General features: G+C 42.7%; 1 protein-coding gene across 2 annotated transcripts in view; it reads left to right on the plus strand.

The window, feature by feature from the left end:
* Positions 1–4,324: 4,324 nt before the first annotated feature.
* LOC118783361 (carbohydrate sulfotransferase 15-like) overlaps positions 4,325–17,046 on the plus strand; it is a 44,242-nt gene continuing 31,520 nt past the window's right edge. Inside the window, exon 1 of one of the 2 annotated variants that reach the window (XM_036537192.1) lies at positions 4,325–4,567. The gene's annotated coding sequence lies outside the window, so the exon portion shown is untranslated. Of the gene's footprint in view, positions 4,568–4,969; positions 5,036–17,046 lie in introns of those variants that run through there. The other variant, XM_036537210.1, reaches the window with a different exon arrangement.

A 17,046-nucleotide genomic window follows, 5' to 3' on the forward strand; every position in this document is an offset into this window, starting at 1 on the left:
TTGTAGAATGCTCTGAACCAGTCTTCCATGTAAAAGTATGTTCCAAAGGCTCAATATTCTCCTTTAAGATGTCTTCACATGGCCCTGAATAATAATGAAATTTATGATATTCAATTAACAAAAAGATAATTTTGCATAATAAAAACTGGTGTGCCCGTGCTCCACCACTGTGCATTCTTGACACTTTAATTATTTCAGTGTGATTAGCTCAGAGAGATACCATCATCACAGAATTGAAATTCTTGCACTTCATTCTCCTTTTTTTTTCCTTTCCGACTGCATGTGGTCTGTTCGTACACTTTAATCTTGTGTTGATAGCATCTCTCTGGGGTCTGTGACATTTCAGTCCTGTCAAAAAAAAAAAATCTCTCACCAACAAAGCGAATCACCACTGAAATGAGTCAAAATTAACAATGCATGTCTCTGAAGGAGATTAACTTCAATAACACACAAAATAATACTGCCAACTTTTCTGCCCGTAAAAAATTTAATAAAGGCATCCTTCACCTTGAGACAAACATTGACTAATTAACTTCATCTGAGGAGGCAAACGTGGTTAACAAAGAACACAAATATAGTTCAGCTGAGATTAAATAAACAAAACAATGGAATCATTACATTTAATGAAAATTCTATATTTTAATACAAAGAATCCATTTGATAGATCATTACATCAGCCAAGCAATAAAAAAAACATTTGCTGCAGCACTCCTAAAAATATATATTGACGAAGAACACATTGAATAGAAAAAACACAAGTTACATTACATTACATCACATTCATTTAGCAGATGCTCTTATCCAGAGAGACTTCCAGCACAATAGAACAGAAGTGTATCCACTTACGTTCTAATGTGCAACAGTGTCAGACCAGGCTAACAACACTCCCAGACCAGTGACCATTCACTGTCCCGTATACCAGCACCAAGGTGACAACAGGAAGCAAATGAAGTGAGGTGAGGAGTGGAATAGCTTGATTACATTTAGGGAGACTGTAGACAAGATGTGCAGCTACATTCTGGATTAGTTACATTACATTTACATTACATTACATTGTTGTCATTTTGCAGGAGCTCTTATCCAGAGAGACTTACATAGGTTATATAGGATATAACATGGAAGAGGTGGAAAAGAGAAGAGCAATGATATTTCCATCAGAGAGGAAAATCAGCTGAGTGATACATCACAGCCTTGAGCAATGAGATGTGCTCAAACTATGCTGATTTGTAAAATAAGAGATGCACTAATGGAACTCTTCACAGGTGCAAGGTATTTCCAGACACAGGCTCTGGACTATAAAGGGCACCTACACTGATCAGTGGTTTAGACCTGCCTCGAAGAAGCTATGTCATCTTCATTTCACACAGCGAAAGAGCATGTGTGGGGGAAAAGCTGAAAGAAAAAGGGGCCTGTAGACAACCATTCGGTGCTCTGAGAATATTGATTGGTAGGTAGGTAATGGGAAGAGAAGCTAAGAAAGGTGACAAGCAATCCACATTTTTTGTTTCAGGCAAGATCGTGGCAGCAACATTCTGGACTCACAAGCAACTAGGCAAAGTATCTGAAGCTATAGCAACATTTTGTTGCTTCAGATCCATGGTGCAGACCACTCTGGCTAGAACTGCTGATGTTACTGACTAATCAGTCAATTAATAGTTTGGACCATTTGTGAACTAGCTAGCCAGCAGATTTGTTTTCGTTTTTTGCATTTTTCATTTGCGGCAATTTTTACATCCTGTCCCTTTAGTGACCAACAGTATACATAGACCTGTAAAAAGCATTCGCTGAATGGACAAATTAATCAATGATGATTGAATGAATGGCTTGAACGGAATCACAGCTATTGCTTTCAGATGACAATGTTTGAATATTATGAAAAAGGAAGACTTTACTCTAATTAAGCTTGGAGCAAAAGTCACATATTGAGCAAAAAAAAAATGTAACATCTGCTATATGTATATCGTGAGGGTTTGCATTTACCTGTGGAAGTCTACTGTGATCACACTCCTGTTGGCCAAAAGAAGGACCTCAGGCAGAATCAATGAAAATAGAAGAAGAAACTGAGAAATACATATATGTAGCTTACCTTTACATTTAGATTTTGTCAATTAACAGACGCTATTATCGAGAGTGACATACAAAATAACTACATTTATCAATACATTTTCTTTGTTGACATGAAGTAGAGTGACTCGAGAAGTTCAGTACAAAGGAGGATCCAGCAAAACAACACAATACATTTAACAAACACGGAAACCATCATCCACACATGAAAAAGAGTCAGTGTCAAACACCCAAGGCTGAGACCACAATTGCAAACACAATATACCTAACCTGTGTACCAACACAATACCAAAATCTTTCCATGGACTGTCTGGGTTAGTTAATTATGTCATTACAAAAAAAAAAAAAAACAGTAAAAAGACTTCCTCAGTGGCCTCCCTAGATGGACTTTAACAGCTAGGCTCCTGTGTTTTTGTACGACCGAGTCTTCCTACAACATGGCTGACAGACAAGGCTTGCAGGTGAGACAGGCTGGGAGGCCGTCATTGACAAGCTTTAGTCAATGCTGTGCTGGCCTTTACCTGACTTGAGTTTCTAGACTGCTATTAATTTCTTTTTGCATGTGTCAATTTTCCATTATTTGTTTTTTTCCCCTTGCTGGCATTCAATAATTCACGAGGTTTAAAAGTACTAAATCAAGGCGCAAAAAACAAAAATGAACAAAGTGAAAATCATTAAGGTTTGTTGACAAAGATCCAGCACAGTCACTCAGGCTAGAAGAGAGTGTGTGTTAATGGTGAAATATATCTGTAGGGTTTGTATGAAATGTAATAATAACAATAATATCAGTGTAATATGATCAATCACTCATGAGCAAGTCCCTTAGAAGCAGTGAATGCATGCCGTTTGATTCAAAGAAACTTCTTCCCTTAACACCATTTTTCAACGTAAAGAAACATAAAGCCTCTATAATCAAAATAAAGTAAGACATAGGATTAAATTACGAATATAATTTAAAATATTACACGTCACGGTTCTTGGAATGTTCAGCTGAATTGTCATATCTTAAAAATAACACTTTAATAACACTCTGCTGCCGAAATAAATTTATGTACATCGCAAAAGCATTTCAGAATCGATATCAAGCAATTACCCTCTGGAGCTTCAGCGGCTCCAGAGAACAAGCACGTAAAAAAGAAAGCAAATGAAAGCGAGTTACGTTGGTGTTTCCAACTGTTCACTGTTCTCCACAAGTATAGCGCAGAAGAGCGAGGTGTTTTGTAGGTTGTTGCGGGGACTGTACAACTATGTTCTTTCAGTAGCCGGTCTTTGTCTTTTAGGGCATTTTGCGCTTGTGTGTGTGCTTGCTTACTCGTTCGTGCAAAGCCCTACAGTTTTCTTCTCACTAACATGCTACACTCAAATAAAGGAAAAGTAGTGAAGAGAAAAAAAAAACTAATATCTAAATAAGGCCAGTTCTCTGGTGCAATAGTCATTTGTTGGTACCCTAACTGCAGCTAATACTCTTAGAATTACAGCCAGTAATGTTATTCTTATCCTTACTTTTAGCTTCGCACAGGTACAGCATGTGGTTCCTACTCACATAAAGGCAAAAAATATGGAGCCCTTATGGTTCTATAAGAAATTTGATAATAGTTCGCCCCCCGTTATAAATTAGTCCATTTTCTTTCACTTTTTTTGTTTGTGTATTTTCAAAAAACTTCACGCAGCGGAAAGTTTCGGTACGTAACAATATAAATTTAGTCGTTTATTTTCTTTTAAGAGGGAAAATTCCGTAAAAAAGAAACGACGTGCGCAAATATAGGTAACCTATGCGGTAAAGTGGCTTTGCCTGAAATGGAGGCGATGTGACTCGACTCACTTTAAATTACATAATGAGTCACTTGCGCACCATCAGCAGAAACTTTTAAAATTCTTACACATGCATCGCTGTACTATAGCTAAATACATTAAATACGTAAGAAAGTTAAGTACTTAAGTAAAGGCTTTTTTTTTAAAAAAAGCTTGATTTCTTTCTTCCACAGCCTAACGAACTGTAGTTTGTGTTACAGCACATCTACTGTTCACCGTCCGGATCACGGGAGACGCAGGATTTGAGGTTTTTAAAGGCGGGGGGTAGGGTCGATAGTAGGGTATGAGCGCTAAGGAGAAGATGAATGGTGCGAGTGCATGCAGCTGTCCAGTTCTGTTAACCCCCCCTTCTTCATCCCCGCCCCCTCCCCCACCACCCCCCTCCGAATCTCCCACCGCAGCCTGGAAAATCACCCCGCACGATAGAGAGACGCAAAGATTCAGAGCATCTACTGAGAGAAGAGGATGTGAACAGTTCAGCTCTGCTACGACACTCGGCTAGACGCACCAAATTTGTGATTTTAGAACCGCCGCAAAGTAAGCGAAAGGACGAATGTCTTTCAGCGCCCTTCTTCGTTTCTTTTGTTAAACCGGTATGGGGATTAAACGTGACCGATTCACAAGGAAACTTGTCAAAGCGTCGCCAAATTGAAAGCTTGGAACTTAACAGAAGAAACTATCCACACTCATGGTATGTTTTTAAAAATATCACTCTCAGAGTCTACAATTTATTTGTCAAGATAATGCAAGCATTAAGGAGTTGATTAGTGAATTTACTTCAGCCTAGACGGTGTGGTTTGAGGCGAGCAGCGGGAGAGCTTGCCGGTCACCTCCTTGTTGTGATTTAAGTTCGTTTTTGTCCAATTTTAAGTACAAAATTTTGCAGGGCTTCACCAATACGCTCTTTATGCAGTAGTCTTTTCGTTATGTCGCGTTCCAGAGTTTTGCATTTCCAATTGCGTTTCATTCATATATTATGCACACTAGGTAGTATAACGGGTTTCTTTCAGAAGAGAGCGTAACCCCGCCGCCTCTGGTGCCGGATGAATGACTTCCTATGTATTCAGATATCGCAATAGCTAAACGCTAAACTCTGAATCAGTTCAGTTTCTCCAGAGTTCTCCGAAACGAGTGGGTAACAACAGCGAGTCGCTTGAAGGTAGGCTTACACGTGCTCTTTATTTTTTGAGGCATCATCGTAATACCAAAAGGAATTCCGTTCGTTGCGATTAGGCTATCACCCAAAGCATTTCGATAACCGGACTTTAATGAAACGTATCAACACTATCGTGTTGCTGATGCCAGGATTGAAATGATTGTTTTTGTTTATATAACAGAGGCATCAAGACACACTCCTAACACTTCAAAATATGTTGAGCGCTGTGTTAAAAAACACTCCATTGTCAACCAAAATTTTAAAACAAGGATGCACGGAAAACAGAAAACTGCAAAATACGAAGCACACAATTGTCTGTCATTTTATTTATATGTATTGGTCCAGCTTGGCTGACACAAACCGTTGCTTTGACACTGCCTTTGCGCGTTTTTTTTATGTCATTATCTGTATCAACTTAACAACTGCGCTTGTAAGTGTGAGGAAGTCATCACTTGCTATTGTGTGGCAATACCGTTTCCGACCGTTCGCAGCTGTGGGTCCCCGAAGCGTCGAATGTCTGTCAAACAGTGGAACTGAACGCATTTGATTGTTGTCTATTTATTCAGCTTCTTTGTAATGTTAAACGCCTTTCAAAACACGTGATTCGAGTTTTAAACGAGATTTATTTGATCATTAAATTTACATTTTTATAGCAGCGCATTGCCTTATAAGCTGTTCGACCGTGCCGCTAGGAAGATGAGTCTGCTTCGTCTGAAAGGAGTGCTTGTCACGCCCCGCTGTACAAGTGGCTTTGTCTGTGCCTTGACTTCAGATGACACTTTTCCTCTGTCGCCCCCCCCCCCCAATCTTTTACTTAATCGTTTACTCATACAGTCCACGCTGCTGCAGGAGACGAGCAGAGTGACGAGCAACGAGAACCCTTCCATCTACTGTTGTACTGGAACTATATGTCATTGTCTGCAACCGATTATATATAGAGAGAGAGAGAGGGAGAGAGATCTTAAAAACAGTTGATTAGTATATTTAGGCAGGTTGCTGTCATTCCAAATGCATCCATCTGTAATGGATTGGAAGGTCATGACCAGTGATGTGTGTGTACATTTGCGCCAGAAATGAATTTGCTTTGTGGGAGTAGTTGGCTGGGTTAAGATGACAGAGAATGAATCCTTGCCTTACCTGGCTTTATCTGTAAGAATTCTTTCTCTGCCAGCTAAGTAGACAGATAGAGACAGATCGATAGAAATAAATAAATAAACAAATTCATTGCATAGCACACACATATTTTTTGACTGAGGAATAAAATTATACTGCATGAAGCCATTCCGCGTAATGCACTTACTTGATCTTACATACAATTGAATACATTGAGTTACATACAGGATAATCGGACACAGTTTTCCTGGGTGACTCATGCTGTCAATACCAGTTAAATACCCTGGACAGTCCTGCCAGGGATTTGAACCTGAAACCACCAGGTTACCAAGTTTTATTCCTTGACCACTTCCACCTAGTTGTCCAGCAATGAGAAATGAAAAACCAGTTTGCAACACACTTTTGCAACATACGTCATTTTAGTTTTGGCAGAAGGTAAAATCAGTCTGCATACTGCGCTTCCAAACTCGTGGGCCCTCTCAAATCGCCGTGCCTGTGCGGAGGGGGCCAAAGCCATCTCTCCTCTGACCTTGGAACCGAGCTGCACTACCTGCATATGGAACAGAGTGCTTTGTACAGTCACACTTTTTGTATTCAGGTAGAGCATCCATGCCCAAGGGTAAACAACTTGCCGCTACGTGTCCCTGGAAGAAGAGAGTTAAAAACAATTATCTGAAAGGTTAATGGAATAATACCACGTTGAGTGAGTACTAATGCAGACAGGCACCCACAAGTAACTTGCGTTTCAGTTTGTTTTATGCAACAGTTTTGCTCGGCGGCTGTGGGTGTGGGGTCGTGAGAGGACAAAGATATCGAAGCTCCCCCCAGAATCAGAATGTGATTATTCTGATTTGAGAGCAGGGCCGTAAATTAAGCCAGCAGTTAGTGGCAGGCGCCCGTTCGAATCGGGGAAAGAAAAGAAGTTCGCACAGAACAAGTGATGACATGGGGATCTCATCGCCTAGCCGGCAGCCTTCAGAAACAGGAAATGCCTGTACAAATCGCTTTGTGTAGGTGAGGGCTAGATCAACACAAGGGCCTTTCTCTCACTTTCAGGACTTGAGACAGTGTTCTGAACCAAAGGCACACATTTTAACATCTTACAGACTTCACTGAAGGCTTTCATTTAAAGGTTTTTTTTTTTCTTCAAGGGACGCACACTGCAAGATGCAGAAACCGGCTCTCTTTTTTGCTCTCGTTTTCTGCCTCTCGTTCTCATACCCTGCCTGTTACTGAAAATAAGAGAAGTACTCTCAGGGAGCACTCTGATGTAGGCGAGGAGTCAATGCAGTGTCACTCTCTACAGTGTGGCATGAGCAGTGTTATTAAGTGCCTTATTGCACGGTGAGTGGGATGAACAGTACGGCTGAGCTTTGAAATAAGAGCCTGACATTTTTATGAGGAATCTAGTAGTGCTATTGAAAGAGTGCTATCAGAAAAAGGGTTTTCTGCACTGTTCGGAATGGTTCACAACAGATCCACACAGCCCCTCCTCCAAACAGCACTCTTCTGTATTTTTACCTTGTCTGTGACTGGTGCGGTAGATCTAAGCGTGCTTTGAGATGTATTCTGTTTGTCTGCAAGTGTGAGTGTGTGGTTGTGTGCCAGTAAAAAGCTTTCCTTTTCTGGTGTGCTAGTGTGTGTTGTTGGGGGAAGTACCCATGAAATGTTACGTGTACTAGGGAGAAGGTCAACATCTTGCTTTGTATATAAACAGCTTTAAAGAGTGGTCAGGTAAATATAATTTAATAGGGTGGAATGTACTGTGATATTCTTTTATCACATTTATGGACCTCTCTTAAGTGAAGGCATGTCCATGGAGCAAGTGGTAATGAAGTGATAGGCTGTGCTTAAGGCAAACAAAAGTGATGGTTCACATACTTGACCCTCATTATGTAAAAGCTATCTTCTTGCTTATGCTGACATTTTAATAGTTATTTGAAGCTGCCATTGATGTTCAATGACATTTTTACAGTGTAAGAGCAGCCTGAGTTTATATGACGTCAGAGGTCAGCTTGGAACCTGGCGAGACATTCTGGTGAAATTTCAACATTCAGTTACAGATCTCTTTTTTTTTCGTAAAGGATGTCAAACATGGTTTATGTGTGGTTTAGTATGTCATTTTAATAAAATGTAAATCATTGCTGGGGTGGACCAATACTTTTAATTACAGCTTTTCAGTCATCATTCACTGTGAGAATATTCCATGGAGCTCTGAAGAGAGAGTGAACTGATGGAATCCTTTTATATGTTGCCATATAGACACTGGTTAGTATTATTGAACAGGAAACACAAAAACAAAAATGCTGGGGGTGTATATATATATAATATTTATGTATAATATATTTTGCAAATCAGCATTTGTGTTTTCCATTACCCGTGGATTCCTTTTTAAATGGGCTGTTTTGTTTTTTTTTTTTACCACCATCCCATAATGAAAAGTGGAAGGAATGCAGCCAGGCACAGAACGGTGCACACGAGATACATTACCACAGACTGGCTTAATTACATGGCTGCAGGTCATTAAAAAAATCACAATCCTTCATATGGCTTTACAAGTCCCTGCCATGAGGTCAAGTAAAATTTGATAATGGGAAGTTCTTTCGAGTGAAGTGGTGCCTCTGTTTCCATGATAGCCTCCGAAAGCTATTTTCTAATGATAAACGCAGGGACTTCGAAAATTTCGAAATGACATGCTTTGAAAATTAAGCCTTCTCTGTTCAGTCAATCTTTTTAAACTTTCAAGTCAGCTTTGGGCAACAAAGTGTTTTTTGTCTCTTGGCCAACACTTTTTAAAACAATTTTTGCTGATAATGGTGTGTAAGAAAAAATAACAAATTGGTTTCAGATCACATGGTGAAGATAGGGCAAGCCCCAAAACACTGTTCCCAGGTCAGCCTGGAGGCCAGTAGCTTGTTGATTAAGTGAGGATTACAGAGACAAATTGTCAGGGGTTCTCTTTGCAGTTTACGCTGTGCCTCTCATGTATTTATGTTAAACTTATCTTGTACAGCAAACATTTATTAAGGTAGTTTAAAATAATTTTAGAAATATGGATTCTGGGTGACATTTTTTGACAATCTTCCAATGGGGCAGCCCAAGATGCTGACTAGCCGGACTCCCAATTTAGAATATTCAGGCTCAGAAAGCCTCTTTTTTGAGCATCAACACTTCTAAACCTTGGAGGAATGTTAGCAGTAACCTGAAATAAGTACCCCCTTTCTCAGTCCCACAGTGTTCATTGGTTAGAAGTTTAAACCACTTAAAGCCTTTGTGTCGCACCCCATTATCCTGGACCTGCTTGCCAAATGACCCCCCTGTGCGCTTCCCCTCCTCGTTCGGGTTTTCTGGTAAGTGGGGGCCCCCATAGCAGATGCAGGGAATTCGGGGTCACTGACTGCCAGGGTCCTCTCACGGGAAACACGGCTCTTGCTTTTGCCTGAGCAGCTGCAGAATATTTCGGAATCATAGACCCATTCTTCACAGATGTGTCAACCACCGGGTGCCAGAGATTTGACCTTATACCTCCACCCTCCCCCCGCCACCCCCAACACCCACCCCCCTTGACCCAACACTTTTCATTTCTGCTATAATCATTTTGTCTCGCAAAGGTTGTATATTTCATTGGTGCAGGAATGATGGAACAGCATTCACACAGTCATTGAGGGCAAGTGTACATGCAACTGTTTTAACCCCCAATTTAGCTGTTTTAATTGCCCTTTGGATTTTACCACATGTTTGACGCGATTCTTGGAGCAATTCAGTGTGTGTATGCTGGAATTATACCTCATCTTAACACTTAAGATTGCATGGTGCGCCAGGTCCTACCGCCAATAATAATTACTCTTCCGTGAACCTCATGAGCTGTGAGTGGATAGCAAACAATTTTAAAATTCTTGCCGATTTCTGTCCCAAGCAGTTTCATGAGTTAGCGAGGGTCTGCCAACAGCTAATGAAAAATAACTAGTCAATAGTTAAAAAAAAATAAAATAAAAACAAACGTTTTCTGCAAACTGTCAGTGTTTCTCATAGAACTATGACAGAGAGCACTAAGGGAGCCGTGGAATAAGAAAGATAAAACGCAAAAGTGCCAAGCTTACAATACAGGCAGAGGATGAGGAATTACTGAAGCATAATTAAACTGTAACGCAAATGGATTTTTGTTAAGCTGTTTGTTTCCTCATAATTTAGCGGGGATCCAAGGATTTCTGCCGAAACCTTCATTTCATTTGACATCACTCCTCTCTGCTCTTCCAGTCTCCAGTGTGCACAGCAAGGTTCAATCCAAAGAGGGCGAGAGAGGGAGATGGCAAAATTCATTCAGTATTTTGTAAGAGGCTTTGATTACCATGGAGTGCTTTATAGAACTTGTTTGTCAGATCCTAGAATTTCAGAGCTTGTTTTATTCCTTTGTTTTAAAGAAGAAGTTATGTAAGAAGAAGGATGGCTTTTGAACATAATGGATCTTTGGTGTGGCTTTATGCCGTAGTGAAGGCGAGGAACATTACATGCATTTTACTTTGTGGCAGGAGCTAGAGGCAAGAGGGTTCATTTAATCTTTTTTTCAAACAGCTACTACTACAACCAACGGAAGCATGAGAAATTAAGATAAACTGCCAAGTAGCTTGCTAGAAAGAGCCAGTGACTTTGTCTGGGAATTCCGGTAAGTTCCTTACAACCTCATAAGGCAGTAATAATGACCAGTGGGTGGTGCCACATGCCTCTAAAGTTATTGCTGAGTCGTGAGGTGGTATGATTTCTCAGTCTTATAACCTGTGTGGTTGGCCAGCACCGGTTTCGCCGATCCTGTTGTCAGTGTTTGTCTGCTTACATCACAGTATGCTCACTGCAGGTTTTCAGCAGTCTCAATGTGCACACACTAGGCTTTAGAGGAATGTCAGTGGCCTTTATGCAGTATTGGTTTTGCCTAGGGCATAGACTGTTCCGAGCTCTAACCTCTGGCATCGAATCCCAGCAGAAAAGTGGATGATGGGTACGCCCTGCTGGGTAAATAACAAATCACGCATGCATACTTGAAATAATCAGGCTTGTTTTCACCTCTCGCGCGGGAGCCGCTGAATTATAATTCATCACTTTCTTTGTTTCACAACGTCCAGGTGCATATTGGTTCGGTGGACTCCCTGACACTTAAATAGGATTTATTATGGCAAAACGTGTGCACAGCCGAAAGGATGCAATGCTTATAAGCTCAGCATCCTGTTGGCAGCGGCCATAGGAGCTCTTCTTCCACAGCAAGTTCACCAGAGTAACGGCAAATGCCGCAGATAAACATCAGTGTAGTGTGAGAAGTGTGGTGAGTTGAGAGTTGTGTGTACTTGCGTGTTTGCAGAGCCGTTTTTTTTTTTGGTGCACTAAAGGAATTCAACAGGAATGGATCTGAATATATTTTGCGGGCTGTGAACAAAAGTTTGAGTGAGTCACTCGGTAAACAGATTTCAGACTTCTCACAGCAGCAGTGTTCTGGGTGGAATCTTGTCTGTCTTTAACCTCTGCATAAAATATAGGCTATCTGATGTCCAAAATGTATGCTATTACAGACAGGCAGGCGCGGAAGGAAATTGGATTTTAATGTGATTTTATCTGACCACAAACTTCATCAGTAAGCCATATGAAAACATCTATTTACCTATGCAGCGGAGAGCTGGAACACTTCTGCAAGCGGTTGCATAAACTTGACCTTTTCACACGCTTTCCTGCGGCTCCTTAAAGCTCTGTGAATGATAAATTCGCAGGAGAAAGGATGGACTGCCATACCACACAATCCCTCTCTCAACTGTGCTCATTTCAGAGATGGGGTGGGGCCTGATAAGATAGGCCCAAGTCAGCATCTTCGAGCAACTTCGAGGTCTTCGGCAACCCACAGCACTTATTGCAAAGAATAGGGGTGATGACACCAATTATCTGGCCGAATTCCCAATCGGGTTCCGTCCATCTGGCCATGAAGTCATGCCACAGCCTAATTGGTTATTTAAATCTGAATGTCTTCATTACAGCTGATGTTTTAGTGAGTGCTGCAAAAGTGTTTCTGTCCATTACCCAGGTTGGGTGTGGCTGTGTACATTAGGGAAGGATGAACAAAAACATTACACTATATGTAAGCTGTCATTATTGTTTATTGAAAATGTTTTACGGTCTGAGCACAAAGCTGTATTTTCAAAGCCCCCAGTTTTGCTGCATGTTTGTATTATGGGATGCAGATCCTGACATGGACAGCATTCCTCATGCTTCATGTTTAACTTGAGCATGAAGTGCGTAGCAATCCAGGATTATGCCTGGTTTCCTCTACAGGCTTACATTATTAAATTATTGCATTATTACTTCATTTATCAGATAATCTTATTTAGAGACACTTATATAGGCTGCAGTTTTATCCATTTGTACAGCTGGATATTTGCTGAGAGAATTAGAGATGAAGTGCCTAAGGGTACAACAGCAGTACCTTGGAGGGGAGTCAAACCAGCAGCCATTCGGTTACAAGTCCTGCTCCTTACCACTATGCCACAATGCTGCCTATGCTCCAGTGGTCCTTGAAGCACAAGTCTGGGGTGTATGTAACAGTTACAGCCTGGAGGAGGAAAATGCACTCCCTACAAGCAATGCACGACTGCACAGGAACCTGCAGCTGGAAACTTCTTGAATGGTATTTTCCCAATGGTGGGATATGGTCAGGCTTTTCCTGGCCCGTCGCTGCATGCAGGATGTTGGACCACAGATGTTGTGACCATACGGTTCCCTGCAGCTATGCATTGTTGTAATGTAATTCTTGGTGAAGTACCTTGTTTCAATGGGTATGACAGCTATACCTCAGCAGGGACCTGAACCAGCAAAGTTTTGGTTACTAACCGTGCTCCCTTCCCACTACACCACTCCACTGCCCAGTCGTGCTGTTGTGGTGAAGCTCGTCTCAAAGGAATGTTAAACTTCCAGAAGACGAAAGCTCATTAGCACCATATGATCCGTTTCCTGGCGGAACAATGGTGCCTCTCACAGCGCAGTGAGTCCTGTCCAGCGCCGTTATGATTCACGGAATATTATTTCAGGCCGGTGTCTCAACAGCTCCTGTGTGGGGAACAGAAGAGGAGCTGTGTGTGTGTGTGTGTGTGTGGATGTGGCAAGAGAGCCGTTCGTTTCACCGAGAGGATTTGTTTCAGACTGGAATCTGCGTAGCCAAGTGGCGTGGGAGCGCTGTGCTTTGATTCTGTTGAGTGGTATGTCTGTCACCGATAAAACTTTCTGTGAGGAAACACTTTGGAAACTGCAGTGACACTGAAGAGCTCTGTAGCCTGTGACAGCATGGCTTGGAGTCCTGAAGAAGCTGTCTGACAGCAGCGTGGAGCATTAGAATGTGAAGGTGGGCAGAAGGCGGGGCAGGGGGTGGGGTGATTGATGGCTTCTCCTATGAAGGGTGGCCATTTGTTTATACCTTACGTTAGCCACACATCCCCAGGCCCTGGGATCCCCTCCTTCAGAGCCCGGCCCAGCCTCTCTTGCCCTGGCTACGGCTGCTAGGCTCCAGCCGGAGCTATTTGTCCCCTTGATTGATGAGCTGCAAGTGATCAAGCGCAGAGAGTCATGGCAGTCAATAAGGGCCGACTCACAAATAATACCAGGGCTCCATAACTCACTCCCTCTGAGATCACTTTTGACATGATACAATACATCTGCATGCGGTTTTGTAACATTTGCCGTAAAACATCTTTATGGTTCTAATAAATCTCTTATATCTTTAAACCTGTTTGTGTCATCAAATATCTACGACTTTAGCTGGAGAGGGCTTCCTAACATAACTGTCACCGCATTCAGCAGATACAATACATGTAGGGTTGGCATTTATTGCATTTGATCTATATTACAAGACCAAGCGCGTTTAAAAACCTCTGGATTAAGCCTTATGTCACTGTCAGTCTGTGAAAGCCGTCTGACAGGTGAGGCCCGTATAAATGCTTCAAAGAAGCAGGCAACCTGCTCAGGCTCTCTGCTGGTGTGATATAGCGCAAAACACACACGGATCCGAGACCTAATACAGAGAGCAGCTGAGAAAATCAAATCAACCCTGACAGCTGGATTAAGAGATGACATTATAAACAGGAGCTTTTGTACGCTGGTGTCTTCCCAACTGATTCATTACAGGCTTACCCTCGTCAACTGTCACTGTTCAAAGATGTATGTATGTTACAACAGTGAACAGTGAATTATGATGTGTTCCTCCTCCTACTCTTGCTGTTTGGGAGAGGGAGTCACATGAACGTGAGACACTTCACCCCCCCCTCCACTGGAGGAAATGGAGTCACAAAACATGAAGCCCCTTTGCTCTAATACATATCATCCTCTGCTTGTAAGTGGATAGAGAGGCCAGGCATTGTCCTGTCTCTGGTGATTAATCTTGTGGAGCAGACAGAGAATTACCAGTGCGACTCTAGGAGAGCAGCGAGAAACTGGTGCAGTGGAACCTATGGAGATGATAGGAAGCTGGAAGGCAACAGGAGCAGCTTTGGTCTCCCCCAAAATGGAGGGGTGCCTCGCCCCCATCAGTCCCGTAGTCCACCCAGTCCAGCCGCCCCCTCTAGCTCCGTCTGCAAAAGTAAGAGGGGAAAAACGCAGGTGGGTTTGAAACGGAACCACTGAGCGAGGAAACAATTTTGGGCGAGATTCGGCTGCCAAGATTCGGATCGTTGCGTGTTTTAATGGTGCATATAAAGTCAACTGCCTCTCTCCCCCATCTGTGTTCAGCGGTGCCACAGGGAAACCATCGCTAAGGTGAACATTTTTAATGCCTTTTTTTTCAATTGTAAACACGACCACTGAACTTTCACCTTTGTTGGGGGGATTTCTCACTGAACTCTGATTGGAAGGATTGAGAAGCATGAAAATGGCATCCTTAGATGGTGAGATTGGTTGCCAGGTCTGACGCGTTGAAGTTGAATCATAATCAGGGTTTATGTTTACAGTCCAACTGTGCATTTCTCATTGGGGGCAGAGGGAGGAATTAGAAGCCAAATAGAGTGGAATTGAATACAATATTGAAGCCAAAGGGGATATTAGTCTTTTGGCATTCACAGTGATCTAGGGCAGTGCAGAATAACATAGGAATGCTACACAGTACACAGTGCTCAGCATTCATAATGTAATGTGCACTTGTCACAAATAGATTTGTGTTATTTTGGTCATCCCTCGGGTGTGTCGTAGTGTGTCTTCCAGGTTTCATTCGTGTTCGTGTTCGTTCATTCGTGTATTGCAGTTCCTTTCATATATATTCATAAAGAAGAAATCCTTATGCTTCACCGATTCTGTCAAAGTGATCTGTATGATTAAGTACGTTTTTAAATTTGATCTTAAATTTTAGTTTTAAATCACTTAAGTTTTAGTTTTGAAGGTGCTTTTTTTGAGGTTTCTAATTTCTCATTTTCTTTCATGGCGTGAGAGGCAGGGCTTTGATGCTGCAGGTGCCTTGCTCTGGCCAGGTTGTTGGAAACAGATGTGGTAAGGCCCTGAGGCATGCTTTGTACCCAGTAGTTTACTGTTAATTTTCCTTAATTCCGCAGCTTTTTATTGCAGGCCAAAACTGGAGCTGCCCTCCATCACAGCTTTGGTCCAGGAACGCATTCAGCGCTGCACCTTGGGCAGACTGGTGATTTGCCAGTGCTGGCAGCATGGTATATCATTGTGGAAGCAGAGGGATTTCCCTGCTAAGAGGAAGGGAAAAATATACCTGCAGAACGATTAAAGTCCCCATCGTCAGCAGAAACGCTCCATGGCTCTTTAGCTTCTGTGAGCATCTTTCCCCACAGCATCTGTCTTCCAGATGTGGCGTTTTACAGTTGGCTGCGACCCGAACCTGACGGGCGCTCTGCCTTTGCACGTCTGAAACGGAGTGTTAATTTTCCCTATTACAGTACCTTTGGGTCTTTAGCGGAAACGAACAAATGAAAACCGGTCGGTTGGGACTTTTTCTGTGTTCCCGCGCCTCAGAACAAACCGCAGGACACCGTGACAGCTGTAGTAATTGCCCCTGCTGCTGGAGAGACCGCGTCCTGCCACCGGTCAACACCTGTCCTGCGTCATTTGGGGTAGTGTTAGCTTGTTAGCATAGCTTGCGTGCAGTAATTTGGAGCTGAGTTTTTCTTCTGCTCTTTCTGTTCGTGCGTTTCCGAATCAAGTTTGTATGGATTGGCTTACACCTGATTACACGGTCCTCCGTCCATTCAGGTGGAAGGCTCCCATTTCCTTGGCGCGCCTCGGACCTTTCTCTCGGGAAGGCCCCTTAAATTTCTCCACACCCTTCTGCGACCCATTCTGAGACAGGTGAAGAAAATGCCTGCCGGTGTTCGCGCCTCAGCAGCTCCGTGCCTTACTGGACGTGAAAGGTCAGCATCCGGTTCCGCTCGCCAGACAGGCTCAGAATTTGCAGAGTGCGTGTCACCTTCCCGGCTGCGCCATCGGGCTGCCTCTTCCTGGCACGGATGCCGGGACCCGGCTCAAGACAGGAGCAGCTAACGTCGTGGCAGGCTAACGTACAATCACCCATCAGGCACTACAGGGCTGTAATGTTTAACACCGCTGACATTATACTTGTAAGCCTCCTCAATCAGAAAGCTGGATCCACGTCCCTGCCTGGCAGGAGTGTGTTGCGCTCATGGTTATTTATTCACGCGGTGAGCGTAAACCCTGGCAAAGCTGGTGAAGGCCGGCATTATGTGCAGTTTAAGCGGGGAAGATGAATGCACTGCCATTGTCATAACTTCCGTTTCCTGCTCCATTTGTCATGACCAAGCCCAGCAGATGCAGCTGTGATTAAATTGCTTGTGCTACAATTTACTCGCAGTCCATACACTGAAATGGATGGATACATTATGGTGATCTATCCTCAGAAAGGCACCTTT

This window comes from Megalops cyprinoides, chromosome 1 (genome assembly GCF_013368585.1).
Source record: "Megalops cyprinoides isolate fMegCyp1 chromosome 1, fMegCyp1.pri, whole genome shotgun sequence".
Taxonomy (NCBI): Eukaryota; Metazoa; Chordata; class Actinopteri; order Elopiformes; family Megalopidae; genus Megalops; species Megalops cyprinoides.